The sequence below is a fragment of the Notolepis coatsorum genome, assembly GCF_963971535.1.
Source record: "Notolepis coatsorum genome assembly, chromosome: 1".
Taxonomy (NCBI): domain Eukaryota; kingdom Metazoa; phylum Chordata; class Actinopteri; order Aulopiformes; family Paralepididae; genus Notolepis; species Notolepis coatsorum.
Window position 1 is genome coordinate 209709569 of NC_140165.1, and position 13995 is coordinate 209723563.

The window sequence follows — 13995 nt, forward strand, 5'->3', positions numbered from 1 at the left end:
CCTAGGGATGAGGTTGAGTTAGGAGTTCTGGGCTCATATTCAGAACACCCCCCCCCCCCTCTCTCTCTCTCTCTCTCTCTCTCTCTCTCTCTCTCTCTCCCTCTCTCCCAGAGTAATACGGCCGATCTAGTCAGTGACCTGGATGTCACTGAAAGGAGGAGCAAACAGATCTTTAATCGGCGCTCCTGCTCGGATGCTGTGTGGACGTGGATGACAGTCGTGTGTCGGCCCTTCGTGCCTCCCTGGGTTCACATCCGGGTGTAGGGTAGGTAATAATGTCCCCTAAATGTTATTGATCCGAGCTGAGTCCCCCTCTACCTTATTGCTTCCTCTCCTTTGTCCTGTGGAGAAAATCCATTCACAGGACCACCGTCTTACAAATACTGTACATAAAGCTTCTCGACACATTCGTTATTGGAAGTGCTACAGAGGAAATGGGGAATTCTGTTTGGACCAATTAGCATAATGTCATGGGACATGCCTAACACATTGTAATGTAATAGGCTCTTCACCGCCGCTTTAACCCTCCGAAGTGTGCGATCAGACCGGCGTGATTAGAACTCGGAGATCTCCACATTAGAACCAGACGGGTGCGTCCCCTGAGCGGGACACGATCTCAATCCACCTTTTGACCACGCGCCTAATCCGAGCCGGTGAGGAGTAGTTCATGTTTTCAGTTTCATGAGGATAACACCACCATAAGGCAAGATGACATACAGTAGATGACAAGATGACTCAGAACGTCACAGGCCTCCTTGCAAGGCAAACGTATTTGTCAGGTTTGGTGGAAATCGGACAGTGCATTGATTGATTGATTGAAACTTTTATTAACAGATTGCAGAATGGGTACAATACAGTGCGGAAGTGCATCAGAGTGGCTAACATTAGCTGATAGCTAATCCATTTCGTTCTCTTATCATCTAGGACTCTAGGTCGTCCTCGGACGGGCCCTCCATCGGTGCTTCCAGTTATCACGATCCTCCATGCATCCGGCTAGCTCGCCGGTACTACTAGTATGTCCACATATGTTAGTGTGGGACGTCCTCATGATCGATGCCCATGTGTTGGCTCCCACAGCACAAGTTTGCTGGCTGGCAGCTCATGGTGTCTCTGGCAGTGACCTGCCAGCCTCATTTTCATGACTGCTATTTTCTCGCTCACCCTTAGCGCCGTTCAGGGCCCTCCATGCAAGTGTCTTCCTCACTTTAAGGTCTTGCTCGGACGAGTTGACCCACAAGCCCAGGTATTTGAAATCATTGACTTCCTTTAGAGCAGTGCCTCCTGTTGTTATTAGAGGTGGATGGTCCGGGAGGATGTTATAGGTTATGACCTCGGTTTTCTTGGCATTTAGCCTAAGGCCATTCTTGGCGCACTCCGTCTCCACTCTACACAGGAGTTCCTGTGCCTGCTCTACGTGGTCAGAGAGCAGGCTGATGTCGTCCGCGTAGTCCAGGTCTGTTAGGACTACGGCGGGTGTCGTCTCGATCTCCTACAGTAGGTGTTATTGTGGGGCCAAGTTCCTGCTCCCGTCCACTGATGACCTTCCTGAGCGCATAGTCTAGGCCTATGACGAAGAGGAAGGGGACAAGGGTGTCCCCTTGCATCACCCCAGCCAGGATGTTGTGAGGGAAATAAACCTGATTGTAGATAGTCAAAGATAGACTTGATAAACACAGGTTTATTACAGTGGCAAGATGACCCAACAAGGACAGTGGCCTCCTGTCCCCAGGTGAACCCCTAGATTCCACTGAGACGTCACTCTTTATAGACCTGGGTGTTCTAGGTAGAACAGAATCTTCTCAGTGTGACTTAATATTCATCAATTCAGGCATTTCCATACCAATTACACTGTGCAGTATGTTCTGTACTCACTACGGAGCTTTGCTATTCTGGTGGTCTTCTTACATCAGATTGAAAAAGACATTGTATTTGCTGTATGTAAAACGGTTCAAATATACACAAACAGGGGGTACTGTGAACATAAAAGGAATTACATTATCTAAATAATTTATTATAATTAATAGGGAGGACAAGCTGTCGTTATTAGTGTGCTCTCTTGCACACGATGCCTCAGTCCAAACAGACAGTTGGATGTGTCCAGGCCTCATTTCAAAGGTTGTAGCAAATAGTCTTGAAAAAGAAGATGCCGCACACTGTTCTCGCTCGGTGCCAAAACAATGTATTGATTGATTGATTGAAAATTGTATTAACAGATTGCAGAATGGGTACAATACAGTTCGGCTCAATACACACAATTGTTAAGGGGATGCAGACCAGAGAAAGACCTTCGTCTTGTTTACATTAGGGTCCCCCATTTTCAATTCATAACATATATGACATACACGACATTAGGGCTGGGCGATAAAACGATAACGATAACTATCGCGATAAATTATTTCCTCGAAATAAACATGAAACGTGGTCGCAAAGTTTCGATATATCGATTTTCCAAGCTTGGCTCCGTTCAGCCTCGGCTCAACACACTCACTAACAACAACCAGCGTTACGTGATGACGTACTTACGCACAACAGCTAACAACCAATCAGTGAAGGAGATGGCCGAGACCCGGAAGGAGGTAGGACTCACTCACTCAACAACAAGGCTTGCTAGGCTAATTAGCTTGCACGGCATTGTTTTATATATTTACGTGCCGAGTATGTGTGTGTTTTGAATTCTGAGGCCACGTTTATGGTAGTGTGGGATATACAGTGGACGCCGTTTCAATATATTGTGGCGGAAGAGAGTATTTTAGTGTCCTATTTAGCACATTGTCATGGAATACTCCGCTTAGAACCAACAGGCTGGCTAGGATAACTAGCTTGCACGGCACTGTTTTATATATTTACGTGCCGAGTATGTGTGTGTTTTGAATTCTGAGGCCACGTTTATGGTAGTGTGGGATATACAGTGGACGTCGTTTCAATATATTGTGGCGGAAGAGAGTATTTTAGTGTCATATTTATTGTCATGAGATACTCCGCTTGTCGGCTAACGTGCGCAGACTGATGACGACATCAACTCGACTTGAGACATTCGCAGCAGCATAAGAAGTTAATTAAACTTGATGGACATTATATCGACGATAATTATCGATATCGAATTATATGAAAATAATTTTATAATTTTATCGCGATAACATTTTTGGTCATATCGCCCAGCCCTACATGACATACAGATACAGTACTGTTACATCCAAACAATTATGACATACAAGATATACAAATATACAGTACTGTTTATTTACAGACAGAGTATCTAAAAGAGAATATATACATTTGAGGGGGAGGAAACTGTACATTGGGGGGGGGGGTTGGACATTTACCGGAGCCAGTTTCGAATTGCGACCTCCCGTAGGTGCTTTTTTAGAGCGGTTTCATACACTCTATAGGCAAAGTTCAGGTGGACGGAAAAGTTGATTAAAGTGTCATTATGTCTAATGCAGATGGACAGGTGAATACCTCTTTGTTAAAAGGCTGGAACACGCTAGGGGAGTGGAAGAGCTAATTCTCAACGAGAGGTGTCAAATCCCCTCTGCATTTCCTCGTATAGTATTCCGCTACCTCCCCTGGCAGTCCATTGCTCCCTCCCTCCCTGCGTTCCCTCAACCTCGTCCCAGGCTTCATTAGTCCTGATTGATCCTCTTGTCAGACCACATGACACCTCAATGAACTGAAATCTTACTAGCGGCCAGGAACAAGAAGGAGCTAGCGTGGAAATCACAGTGTGTGCCAAGGACTCCTCTCAAAATAAACTCACCAGGGAAGAGAAAACAAGGGTGTGAAGGAGGGGGGGGGGGGGGGTTGCAACAGTGAAGTCTTAAGAGATTGTCTTCCCTTAACAAATGCAAAGTCACGTCTAATCAGCCATGAATTGTACAGCAGTACAGCTCAAGCGTTTCTGATTCGCTATGTAATGAGGTGCAGTATACATGTTCTGTGTCAATATTATAAAATATTGAACCGCAGTAACAAGTGACCATTTTGTAATAAGGAAAGAGCTGAGAGTTGAGACATGCTAATACAATCACTGATGTGCAGACTTTTTCAGGGACATGTGCCAAAAAATATAAAAAGGGCACTTCTGTAAAAACACTACGAGTTCCTTACTACATAGCGGGGTACAGCCTATGGGAGAAAGGCTCCAGATTAGGCCTCAAGATTCAAGATTCAAACGGTTTATTTATCACATACATACCAGGGCATACAGTGAAATGCGGTTGGCCATGCTCGCTTCGATTGTGCAAGAATACAATAGTAAATAATAGAAAATAGTAATCAAATAAGTAGAATAAACATGATACAATAGACATGTTAATAGATCCTGAGATAATTGCAATACAATGTTGAACCACTACTTAAAGGCACTGGGTCCTATGTGCACTACTATACAATATACAGTTTTTACTTCTATGTCCCTATGCTATACTTGCTATTACTAACTATACTATGCAATAATCACAAGTTATTTTCTTAAAGTGTCCTTTTTTCCCCTTCCTTTAAAGTGTGCTTGTGTGTGGAGAGATCAGTGTTCAGTGTTCTGATGGCCTGAGGGAAGAAGCTGAGCCTTAGTCTATCTGTTCTTGCTGCGTATATGCGGAGGCGCTTGCCTGACCGCAGCAGTTTGAACAGGCTGTTGTTGGGGTGGTGAGGGTCTTTCATTATTCTGCAGGCTCTGGATTTGCACCTCCTGTTGTATAAGTCCTGCAGGGGTGGTAGTGAGCGCACCACTCTCTGTAGGGCCTTCCTGCCCTGGGCCGTGCTGTTTCCAAACCAGGCAGTGATGTTCCCAGTCAGAATGCTCTCTACAGCCCCGGAATATAAGGAGTGGAGTATCTTCCCTGATACTCTGAACTTCCTTAATTGTCTCAGGTGGCAGAGGCGCTGTTTCGCCTTTTTTACCACAGTGTCTATGTGAGTTGTCCTCTGTGATGTGGACTTCCAGGTACTTAAAACTGCTCACCCTGTCTACGATAGCCCCATTTATCCACAGTGGCTTGTGTGTCCCCTGCTGTATTCTCCTAAAATCCACAATCAGCTCCTTGGTTTTACCAATGTTCAGGAGTAGGCTGTTATCAACCTCGTGCCAGTACATCAACCTCCTCCCGGTAGGCCTTCTCGTCATTGTTAGAGATCAGCCCCACCACCACTGTGTCGTCCGCAAACTTCACTATGGAGTTGGAGCTGAACCTGGCCACTCAAGTCATGTGTGTACAGTGACTACATAGGGATACGGGTACAGCCTATGGAAGAGGGGCTCCATATTATATAGGGGTACAGACAGTGTTGCGTTCCTCATGGGACCAAAGTTTTGTGAGCAGAAGCGCGTGCACGCACACACACGGATGTGCACGGCACGCGCATGCACACAGGAATGCGCTGCACTCGCCAACTCGCTAAGTACCCACTTGGCTACTTTGCATATCAATAGCGCCGGTCGTCAGGTGTGTTAAATACGTTCTCAGATACATTCACACAGAACTTGTGAATGAAATGTGTTACATTCCATTCGTAGAGGCAATTAGGCACTGTCTTTAGTCTGTGCTTAAGCGAGGGAACATTTATGCGCATGCGCGGGAGCGCGCGCACGTGCCCGGGAGCGCGCGTGCACGTGGCATCATTAGCGTGCGTGCAACCAGTGTTGATATGAGGAACGCAACACTGGGTACAGACTATGGGAGAGGGGCTCCATCCTTCACTCTGTCATCTTTCTCTCCCATTACAGAAGCTGAGACCCTGACACTGGTAACGTCGAACCGTCCGACTACATGCCAGCTGGATCAGATACCCTCCCCACTCCTCAAGACCATAGCACCAGACATCATCCCATTCCGAACTAGGGTGACCAAATCCGTATGATCCAAATGCAGGACAGCATGTCGATTTTGCGGGACATTTGTTGAAATTGCAGGACAGTAATGAATACATATGCAAGAATCATGTTTACATAATGTATTCATAATTTTGATCAAAATATAAGCATTTAATGTATACTGTACACACAATATTGTTGCTCTTAATTGCTTATTATACTCATAATTATATAGAAGACCATACCATGCAATCCAACATGCTGTTAAATAACCTACCGACAGCGATGGTACTGACTCCTAGAGTTTCCCGAGTCATATGGCTATAGTTAAGACGTTATGTACCCTGTGATCTCTATTGTAATGTGATACTGAAGTGCATACATTGTCTACACTGGCTTCCTTGATGCTAAACCGGTCCAGAACGCGTCTATGCCTTCTACAACGCTGTTCGGTTTCCGCGTTGCCGTTTTGAGCTCTGATTGGCCGAGCGCGCGCATGAGCCGTGCCGCGGCCCTCAGCCGTGCTGCGATAAGGCTTTCGCCAGCGGGGAGAGGGGCGCCGCGAGCGGCATCGCTGCGCTCATCAACGACCCTCCGTGCTCCGGCTTTCAACAGCGGGGAGAGTATTATGGGGCTTATGCCGCAAAGCAGTAACACAACAGTGAACACATAGTTAAGTACGACTGACAGATGCATTGCAACTATGTGTGTTACTGCTTCGCGGCATAAGCCCCATAATACTCTCCCCGCTGTTGAAAGCCGGAGCACGGAGGGTCGTTGATGAGCGCAGCGATGCCGCTCGCGGCGCCCCTCTCCCCGCTGGCGAAAGCCTTATCGCAGGACGGCTGAGGGCCGCGGCGCGGCTCATGCGCATGCGAGCGCTCGGCCAATCAGAGCGCAAAACGGCAACGCGGAAACCGAACAGCGTTGTAGAAGGCATAGACGCGTCCAGAACACTACAAAGTTAACATTCTTCATTCAATGACAATCTGACCAAATTGTACAATTATTAAAATTATATTTTTTATACTTTCTTATCATATATACATTTGATTATTTTTTACTTAAATTAACATGTTAAATGTAAATATATCACAGGATGCATATAATAACATGAGTAGCATGAGTAGGCCTACAAAGAGTGTTATCCTGCATACGTGAAATACATACATAAACAAATTAAAACAGCAGTGAACAATAGGAAACAACTATAAAAAGATTTGCCTATGGGGAACAGTAGGCAAAAAAATGGCTGTAACACTAGAAATGTGCCTTCGCATTGTGCCTCCAAACACTATAAATGCGCCTCCAAGGTTTCAGCACCTTGGAGAGCACCATAATGCACGTACAGGTAGTTAGTGTTTGAGGAATCTATATTTATTACTGGACCATGCAGCTTCAAGTAGAGCCTTCTGACCAAGAGCATATTTATAAAAATCTTGACATGTTAGAGAGAAATTCGCTTTGACTTGGATCTCACTCTTCAGTTACATCAATGTCGACATTCAGCCTCACCTGCATGATGCGCGCTAGGGCTGTCCCCGACTAAGGATTTAGATGGTCGACTAGGATTGGCCAAAATTTGCCGTTAGTCGACTATTGGTCGACAAAAAAAACAAAAAAAATATATATAATATTTTTAATATATATATATATATATATATATATATTTTTTTTTATCATTCCATTTGGGCTGTGGGGGGTGCTTAATGTCTGAAGGAGTCGACTGAAGGCTTCTTGTCCTCTGCAAAAGCATGCAATTGGTCCACTGATGGATACATCTTGATATTTGTCTAGTCTAGTGTGTTCATTAGATGGGTGAAATCCTCTTTCAGTGCCTCTGTGCCTGTTTTCGTAGGCAGTTAGCCTCTGGTATGCGTGCCATTAGCGTTAGCCACGCTTCTAGGCCTCTTTTCTTTTGGAAAGAATGATAATTTTTTTTTAAATTATATTCGACTAAGAGGTTGGCCAGTCGACTACGGCTCCTTTCGACCGATTAGTCGACTAATCGATTAATAGGGGTCAGCCCTAATGCACGCAGTTGTGAATGATGTGGGCCAGACAGTTTGCCTTCACAATGCTGTCGTGGTCGTCGTGAAGCTTTCTGTACACATATTTGTGTTTTCCATAGTTAACACTAGCATTATCCGCCGCATATGCAGATATGCGGTCTAAGCCCAGACCATTTTGACGAAGCCTGCAGTGCTCGTCATTAGTCCAAGCTCGGGAGTCCAATAGCACACGGCGAGTGGGAAGAGTTTGGTCGTCCCGTGATTATTAGATGCATCAGATGCGATGAAATAGAATGGCACTGGTAGGCCTAGGCCTAGGCATAACATAAACAGCTTGTGCCAGGTGCTATGTATAGTATATGCGCTCGCGCTGGTTAGACTAGGCTATGTAACGTACAGTACTTGCGGCACATTAGTGCATGGTTGGGGATTAATGAGAGGACAAAAACAATAATGATTCATATATTTTAAATTGTTTATTGAAATGCGGGACACTTATTGAAATGCGGGACATTTTTATTCTGTTGCGGCATGCGGGACAGAGGGCTAAATTGCGGGACTGTCCCGCACAAATCGGGACGTTTGGTCACCCTATTCCGAACTGCAACCATCAACTCCTCCCTCAACTCCGTGGTGGTCCCCACCTCCCTAAAACAAGCCAGAGTCACACAGCTAATAAAAAACCAACCATGAACCCCACCATCATAAGCAACTATCGTCCTGTCTCTCTTCTCTCCTTCCTTTCTAACACACTTGAACGTGCTGTATCCAACCAACTTACTGCTTATCTCTTACAGAATGACCTCCTATAGACCCTAATCAGTCAGGCTTCAGGACTGGCCACTCCACAGAAACAGCCCTCATTGCGGTCACAGAGGCACTTCACTTAGCAAAAGCAAAAGGCCTCTCCTCTGTCCTGATTCTCCTAGAGCTATCAGCCTTTGACACAGTCAACCATCAGATCCTCCTCGCGTCCCTCGCAGGAATGGGAGTGGCTGGCTCTGCGCTGACATGGCTGACATCATACCTCAATGACCGCTCCTACCAAGTGTCATGGAGAGGGACCCTGTCGGCCACCCGACCCCTGCGGACGGGTGTCCCCCAGGGCTCGGTCCTAGGACCCCTTCTCTTCTCCCTCTACACTAAATCTCTGGGTAACGTCTCATGCCTTCTCGTATCATTGCTATGCCGATTCCTCTCCTTCCCTCCCTCAGATATCCACGTCTCTGAGCGGATCTCTGCCTGTCTGTCCGACATCTCCGCCTGGATGATGACCAACCACCTCAAACTGAACCTAAGCAAAACAGAATTGCTCCACCTGCCAGCCAAATCCTCCCCCCTGACTGACCTTTCCATCACAGTCGAGAATGCAGCTGTGACCGCGTCCCTGACCGCCAAGAACCTTGGTGTTGTCCGCGACGACCAGTTGAACTTCTCCGCTCACATCGCAGCGACAACCAGAACCTGCAGATTCCTCCTGAGCAACGTCAGAAGGATCCGCCCCTTCCTGACAAAAGAAGCCACCCAACTCCTCGTCCAATCAACAGTCATCTCCCATCTCAACTACTGCAATGCACTGCTTGCTGGCCTTCCGGCCACTGCCACCAAGCCTCTTCAACTCATTCAGAACGCAGCGGCCCGCCTGATCTCAAACCTACCAAAGTCAGCCCATGTCACCGCACTTCTTAGGGACCTACACTGGCTCCCCATTGCCGCACAAATCCGCTTCAAGGCCCTCGACCTGGGATACCGTGCGGCAAAGGGAGCCGCTCCCGCCTACCGTCGGTCAATGGTCTCTAACTACACACCCTCAAGACTAGGGATGGGTACCGAATTCGGTACTTTTAAAGGTACCTACCGAAACATGTCGGTACTACCGAGTATCGATTCATCTGAGATCCAACGGTGCCTACTTTCGGTTATGAGAACGGAAAAAAAAGTCAGATGACGTCACGTTTTTACCGCACGTTAATGTCAACGGCACAATACATGTTTTCAAACTCTCTTTGGGTGTTTGCAATTCGTGGGGAGTATACTTGTCTCTGATATCTTGGTACAGTGGGCAGGTTGTTGTGTCTCTGATATCTTGGTACAGTGGGCAGGTTGTTGTGTCTCTTATATCTTGGTACAGTGGGCAGGTTGTTGTGTCTCTGATATCTTGGTACAGTGGGCAGGTTGTTGTGTCTCTGATATCTTGGTACAGTGGGCAGGTAGTTGTGTCTCTGATATCTTGGTACAGTGGGCAGGTACATTTTAGCTCAGTTTTCCACCTCTGCTCTTGCTCTCTGCTATTATCTCCAAACTTCCACTCCTCGAAACTTTATTTTATTATGTGCTCGCGCTGCCGCGGTGGGTTTTCTTTTTAGCGGTCGGCTTACTCCTTCCATATAGTTTCACATATTCGTAACTTATTTAACGTTATTAATTAAGCTAACGTTAGCTAATCATCGGACATAACGTTAGCTCCGTAGGCTAAGAGTAGACAGAAGAAATACAGACTATGGGAGGGGCTCCATACTACATAGGGGTACAGACTATGAGAGGGGCTCCATACTACATAGGGGTACAGACTATGAGAGGGGCTCCATACTACATAGGGGTACAGACTATGAGAGGGGCTCCATACTACATAGGGGTACAGACTATGAGAGGGGCTCCATACTACATAGGGGTACAGACTATGAGAGGGGCTCCATACTACATAGGGGTACAGACTATGAGGGGCTCCATACTACATTAGGGGTACAGACTATGAGAGGGGCTCCATACTACATAGGGGTACAGACTATGAGAGGGGCTCCATACTACATAGGGGTACAGACTATGAGAGGGGCTCCATACTACATAGGGGTACAGACTATGAGAGGGGCTCCATACTACATTAGGGGTACAGCCTATGAGAGGGGCTCCATACTACATAGGGGTACAGACTATGAGAGGGGCTCCATACTACATTAGGGGTACAGACTATGGGAGAGAGGTTCCATATTATATAGGGGTACAGACTATGAGAGGGGCTCCATACTACATTAGGGGTACAGCCTATGAGAGGGGCTCCATACTACATAGGGGTACAGACTATGAGAGGGGCTCCATACTACATAGGGGTACAGACTATGAGAGGGGCTCCATACTACATTAGGGGTACAGACTATGGGAGAGGGGCTCCATACTACATAGGGGTACAGACTATGGGAGGGGCTCCATACTACATAGGGGTACAGACTATGAGAGGGGCTCCATACTACATAGGGGTACAGACTATGAGAGGGGCTCCATACTACATTAGGGGTACAGACTATGAGAGGGGCTCCATACTACATAGGGGTACAGACTATGAGAGGGGCTCCATACTACATTAGGGGTACAGCCTATGAGAGGGGCTCCATACTACATAGGGGTACAGCCTATGAGAGGGGCTCCATACTACATTAGGGGTACAGACTATGAGAGGGGCTCCATACTACATTAGGGGTACAGCCTATGAGAGGGGATCCATACTACATTAGGGGTACAGACTATGGGGGAGTGGGACTGGTCCCTATGAGAGTTCCTCATAAAGTACAAAGAAGCACTTTTCAGGACTCTCTTGCAAGAAATGGATGCCAGCAGCGTCTGGTGCAACACTGTATTTATATTTTTCAATCTGAAAAAAGCCCCCCCCCCCCCTCTCTGTTCACTCCAATGGATAACATGACAAGGTGGGAGGCATGGAGTGAGGTGTGTTCAGCAAACAAAAACTATAAAATATTCATCAGTCTAGCTGAGCTGGAGAACATTTATCTTCAACAAATGAAACGACATCAACAAATTAGTCACGTAGATCCATCTGGAAAATGAAAGTTGAGCGAATGGAAAGGGGTTCACATTTGGGCCATCTGTGGACAACATAACCAGGTTACGCAATAACACAAGGAAACTTAACTTCAGGGAATGAGAAAATGTATTAGTGTATAAATTATGAATTATCTCAGTGTGTGTTTAGGATACCTACTGTGGCATACTTCTTCTATGTGAATACATAATTCATCCAGGTTTTCTCAAGCTACTATAATGTGTTCTTATCCTATGGTCCAGAATAGGTTATCATCCTCAGTGGTGATATTCTTAAAATAAATCATGTAGGCAATATAAATGTTAAAATTCCATAACTATTTAACATTTCTTGAGGGAACTTCAAGCTCAAACCTTTGCTAATACTAGAATGTGTGATAGATCTGAGCTGCACAACCATAGAGCTATATAACCGGAATTACTAGTCATTGAAGATCTCTTCATTTCCAACTAGGAAATAGTAAACCAGAAATTGCCTCGGGCTGCGTGGGTTTCCCAAAAGCATCTTAGCTCAAACATGAGCTTTGTTTAAGTAAATTATAAAATAAATAATGGTAATCTGAGTGCAAAGATGCTTTTGGGGAACAGAAAGGCAGAGAAGAGCAGCATATTGTACAGTGAGAGCAGGGGGTGTGAGAAGCAACAATACAGCCCAGACGTAGTGACACTATGTGGAGGAAACAAGTACAGCAGTAAATAATTGAACAGCCGCATTGACTGGCGCTCTGTGTTTGTAAGAATTAGAGCAGGTTAGCCAGAGAGAGGCAACGTGGGGATGCTCAGAGCAATTACATTACAAATCTCTCAGACAACCTTTTTAGAATCTTCGGAAGAATCCTGGGATCTTAGGTCCTGTTATATTAAAGGTGTGCTATAGATAAAAATTTTATGAGTAATCGTTAAAAAAGAAAAGAAAAGGGGAAAAAAAGAATACATACACAGAGCTTTTGGAAAGGTGCAGAATAAAAGTATTGCCCCCCCCCCCCCCCCCCCCCAAAAATTATGAATGAATTCATCAGTAAAAGAAATGTTGGTGGGTGCAAAATGAATGTTGTTGTTTACATGCATGTATCCCCTCCCTACCTCCCATTTCCCCACGTGGAAGGCACCCGATTGGATAAATTACGTGCTGGTGCTGCTCTAGTGCGACATCTAGTGGCTGATTGTAATCTAAGATAAGATAAGATATTCCTTTATTCAGCAGAAATAGAATATTTAAGCCTGTCCTAAGACGGGAGACCTTTTTGAAGCCTATAGTCAGTGTCTTCACACCTGATAAAAAACCAAACATCTGAACCCAACTGTCACAATAATTGGCCAAATTGACAGAAGTATTGACAGAAGTATTTGAGGTAGTTTAGCACAGTTGGTTTCCTTTGGTGGTACGTACGTTGGTGGCCAACAGCTGATTTAACATGACCAGAGTTCTCTCTGTAGAAACAACCAACTTACACTTTCACCACCCCACCCCATACATGCCGGTGTCCATTTGTTTCTTAGTTTCCCAAAGAATGTGTTGTTATCATTGTTATCTAGCTAGCCTGCAGCTAGTGGTAGGGAAACTGAGGAGAAATGTAGCCCTAGTCCAAATTTCCTGCCACAATATGACAAGTGTCAGTGAATAAATATAACCAGGGATAATGCCAGTTTGTCCTGAGTTTCCCTTCAATTGACAATCACAACTGTTACTTATCAGAGCAGAGGGTAGGTCAATTCCAGTTGATTTTAGTCAAATGTAGGCTATATCAAGTAAATTCAATCAATCAATTCAATTGATCAATCTTTTTCACTTTAATGTTGCTATATTTTACTTAGAAAGTACTATAATTATCTGAGCAGCACAATAGCTTGCTATGATGCCCCTAGCTCATGGAATTAACTCTAACAGTCCTTAACTCCTTTGATATTTTCCCTCTGATCCCCGCTCTAAATCATCATCCGGATCATTCTAGCCATCCCTGGCTCGTTTGTATAATGTTTGAATTGCAATGCCGATCGACTATCACCAGGTGGCGGTATCATCCGTGTCTGAACTGCAATGGCTTGGGGTTGATACACAGCCTCACTTCCCACCCCCCTTGGTAGTGGCCCCTCCTCCTGCTGGAACAGAAATTCACATTGATCCCCTCGAAATTCCGTTGCCTAAGCGTATTTGACCATCGAAACGTGTATATCCACTGGTAATCACGATGGCGATGCAATCACTTGGAATTATTCTTCTTGGAATACCTTCTGGCTAAGGTAAGGTACATTCTATGTCTATTTTACCAAATCTGAAACGTGTTTTTCTAACGATCACAGTTCTGTGTTTCACCGGACAAAAAACATGCTCGGCAAACA